At 37.0% G+C, this 4557-nt stretch overlaps 1 long non-coding RNA gene across 1 annotated transcript; it reads left to right on the forward strand.

Moving 5' to 3' along the window:
- Positions 1-243: 243 nt before the first annotated feature.
- LOC140162112 (uncharacterized) lies at positions 244-3439 on the forward strand. The gene is made up of 3 exons (XR_011860193.1): positions 244-333; positions 1671-1878; positions 3183-3439. It is a non-coding gene; the product is annotated as an uncharacterized lncRNA (long non-coding RNA).
- Positions 3440-4557: the final 1118 nt, after the last annotated feature.

Below are 4557 nucleotides of genomic sequence, written 5' to 3' on the forward strand. Positions count from 1 at the left end.
AGTGCATAGCGAGACCAATAAATATTGCGTGTAAAATGTGCAATTTATTATTACGTTTTGGACCCAATATTTTCACACACTTGGATTCATCAAAACATAATAATGTTTAATAATGGCACCGACTATGAGTGGTCATTTTTAATTAGTTTCCCCAATAGCTAGAGATTCTGATTTGCAACAAGTAAACATACCTTTACCAATATATGAAAATAATAAGATTATTCTTGCATTTTGCTTCTCTTTCAGACACAGATTATCTTAAATATCTACTAGCATTAAGGGATACAGATCCTACATATTTACCATTACGGTACTTAAGACTAGAAAACAAAGGTAAAGCATTCAGACACAACGAATCGACCGTTTCGGTAAATCTCATAAGCTTTTGTAAGTAGTTTTGAGATGTCGTCATTTGACGTTACGCCGATGCGCACATCGTCACTGCGCACATCACTGCTTTAAATGTGCAGTAGCGACGTTCACTAAACGATGTTGGCATCGACGTGACGTAAAATGACGACATCTTAGGTCTACTCGCAAAGGCTTATTTACCGAAAAGTCAAGTGGTAAAACTAAAATAACATACCGTTTCTTTGAACAAGTTCATTAGGAATGTAGATTTCAACTGTAAATTTTGTTCATTTTGAACAATTACTACAATAAACGAAGTTTTCAGCTCACGTTTTAGTGACGTTTCACCACTACACTAGTGGCTTCTTCAGACTGGCAACTTATCACATCTGACTGTTTCCTTTTATTGGTAACAGGAGACACCGTAGAGGGCGTGATGGGTTGGTCAAAGATGTTGTTGAGTGCGTAGGCCTCTCGTCCTTGTTTAGAGTGTCATGTCCTTAGTCTGCGGATCCAAATGGCTTCTTTGAGCCACCTGGTAGTCTTATCAGCTTCACGATCAATGACTTTGGATTCCTCTCACTTGATTGAGTGATTTGTAAAGGCAACATGATTGATCAGTGATGACAGATTTGCGAATGCCTGTGACAGAATATTTGCGATTTGCACGTGTAAATGGTCTGCTTCAAATTATTCAACCACTTTTTGGTGCTCTTTAAGTCGGGTGCCGAAGGAACTGCCAGTTTCACCAATTGATTCCAGATTGGTCTATTGAAATTTTGAAATTTTACAAGCTGGGGCTGATAATTATTGCACAGCCCTTATTGCTTTTAACATAGTTTTGGGTGACGAAAGCAGGGGATATTTTGGACAGCTAAAAGGGAGGATAGGCAAGCCGAGAGGGGGGGGCAAGGGATTTTTGGCACACATTCATTGGGCACCTTTTAAATAAAACGCTCTAAAAAGGCTTAGGAAATATTTCCTGCTCGCAATATAATACCTAGTTATAGGTTTGCAAATGTTGGCATGTGCACGGGGGTGGCGGGGGGGTCTTTGGCAAAGGCTTTTTAGGAGGCCGAGGGGGGTCATAATTACTGCACAGCACCTAACTTGTTCGTTGTGTGTTGGTCTTTATTAGCCCCCTCCCCATGAGACATCAATAAGAATTTATTCCAGAGAGAGGAAAACGAAAGGCACGGGATAAAGCACCGACCATCATGTTTGATAAGCATGAGGGAGCGATATTTAGTTGACCTAAACTGCTAAATATGAGCAATTTTAACTGTTATCCAATTTTGTGTGTGTGCGTTTTATTACAGACACGTGCCTAACAAAAGCGGTCTCAAGTTATGGGTACAGAAGGATACAAAATTCTGATTACCAATTTCCATTTCCATACATTCCTGATGGAGTTGACAAGTTTACCTTTTTCCATCAAAGGAGCAGGTGGTGCTCTAATTATTTTATCACCCACAAACAGCGGTCTTAAGGATGATGGACCATCTGATATTGGCGTTCTCAAGATAGGTAGGTTGTATGATGTGAATAAGTGATAATTACAAATGTGCAATGCATTGTGGGACAGATTGTTACCTATCAGGAAAAGTACTTTGATGATTATCAATTGCTTATTTGTTGTTGCAATGATATTATCATTAAAATTATTTACATAATTAAAACATTATAATCATTTTACAAAAGTGTATAGGCACATACGTCTATAATACCGAATTTATTAATGCGTTTTAAACAATTCATTGATGCCAACACTGATAGCATGTAATTTACTGCTTGTAGACAGGAAGTCTGAAAAGGTGACCTCGACGCTGTGGGTGGTCTTTTTGTGCCCTTGAATGGGACAGTAGTAACCGTAGCCAATTTAGACCAAAATTTTAGATATTTTTGGATTTTTCCCTAAGTTTGTGAGAGCATAACAAGAGTTTCCGTCGATGGATTTTATTGCCGTTGGTAAATATTTTTTAAATATGTTTTTCATAACATATTAAAAAGTCAAAGACCCCTGCTGTATAATAAACTAGCTAGGTATGTTTTGAGTAACCTTGGTGAAAATTATCAAAAAAGTGCCTATTCTTTTGTGTATGGTCTATTACCTGTCACTTGGTAGTCTTGTACAATCCCGGATACAATACGACAAACGGAATTTATATAGCCCTTTATGGTTAACATCTTCAGCATCTTACGTTTTGGTCAAATTTGACTATACAAAGTTCTCATTCTTTATAACTATGTGGATGGGGGTCGGGTATTTTGTCAAAACTTATTGTAGAAATTAATGGGGTTTTTTTCTCGCTATGGCAAAGTTCAAACTGCGCTTTTTACTATGTGAATGCGTGATTAATGTTTTAACCTATTGGGAATTACTATTTAGCGAAATGGATGGAAACGGATGGAAAGAGTATTCCGATCATTCAGGTATCAGCTTATTCCCGGAGATTATTCCTGTCAATATCTTGTATCCAGCAAATGCAATCATTATGGTGCTTGTTGCAGTTGTTCTTTGCTACTTTTTTTTTATTGGGGTTTGTGGTTTCACTGTATTTGGCGCCTTGATCTAGATGTTAATACACTTTATGCACACTGTTTGCATATAGATTTCCTTACGTATCTCGCAGAGGGTATATTAATTAGTGGCAAACAATCTGTGGGATTATTCTCTTTTGTGAGATTTTGCTTTTATCTATAAACATGCATCAGAGAGATGCTGCAATAAAAACCACACCATCCGTTTTTCCTTATCATGACATTCAAGACACATACCCGTATAGTAAAAACCGGCAATCTTATTCTGTCTTCCTTGTTTTGTCTTCAAGTTATTGGTGGATGGAGTAATACAAAAACGGCATTATTGTGCAATTCAAATGGGATTTGGAGAGCATTCGACACTCCCAATGTTTTGAGTTCAACCGAGTTAAGAGAATTTTTCATTGAATTTCTTCCCGGCCACGTTCTACATTTGGGTAGAGTTGGGCAAACACCGTTTATACGACAGAATTTGGATTCTTTGTGTCCAGTGACTGCGAAGTATCTTGGCATAGCATCTGGTTATGGTAGCCGCACTCTATGGGAATTTTGCAGACCAGGTAAGTATACTTGAATTGGTATAATTTATATCCAACTGCATGACAGAAATTTCAATTTGATTAAAACAGTTAAAAGTATAATAATAGCTGTGTTCATAAATATTTAAAAAGGATGAACAAATAATATCTGAAAAAATTACATTGTTTTGTGTACCATCACAAAATGCGGCTCATTTTCGACATGCAACCTCTTTATGGGACACCTTGTATTATGCGTTTTATTACAGACACGTGCCTAACAAAAGATGTCAAAAGTTTTGGGTACAGAAGGGTACAAAACTCTGATTACCAATTTCCATTTCCACAACTTCCTGATGGAGTCGACAAGTTCACCTTTTCCATCAGAGGAGCAGGTGCTGCTTACATTATTTTATCACCTACAAACAGCGGTCTTAAGGATGACAGACCATCTGATATTGGCGTTCTCAAGATGGGTATGTTGTGTGATGTTAATAAGTGATAATGACAGAGGTGCACTGCATTGTGGGACAGCTTGGTACAGCTGAACTCTGATCTATCGGGAAAAGTGCTTTCATGATTATCAATATTGTTCATTTTGTTATTGCATAGTAATTATTTACATAATTAATGTGGGAATGCAGTTTTTACAAAAGTATATTAATTAAGTTTGTATGTATGTCGGTTTTTGTCACATTTTATTATACAAATTTATGTTTGGTTGTTACCACTTTGTCAAAAACAAATGGGCTTTTCGCTATGCAAAAGTGCTATGTAAATGCGTAATTTTTAGGCTATTACCATGATTACATGAATGTGTCATTCCAGACGTTCAGATATCAGCTTATTCGATACCCCGAACTCACCCGTTATCTACATGCAAATCTAAAATTATTCTCACTTATCTCGAAAAAAGCTATAAAATAAGTGCCCAACAATCTTTGAGATTATTTTCTTTCATTGTCTTTTGTGAGATTTGGGTTTTACCTATAAACATCAGAGAGATACTGCAATAAAAACCATCCGTTTTCCTTCATCGTGACATTCAAGACACACACCCGTGTAAGTAAAACCCTTAATGTTATCCTCTCTTCCTTTTCTGTCTTAAAGTTATTGGTGGATGGGGAATCAAAAACGGCATTATTGT

This window comes from Amphiura filiformis, chromosome 10, assembly GCF_039555335.1.
Source record: "Amphiura filiformis chromosome 10, Afil_fr2py, whole genome shotgun sequence".
Classification (NCBI taxonomy): Eukaryota; Metazoa; Echinodermata; class Ophiuroidea; order Amphilepidida; family Amphiuridae; genus Amphiura; species Amphiura filiformis.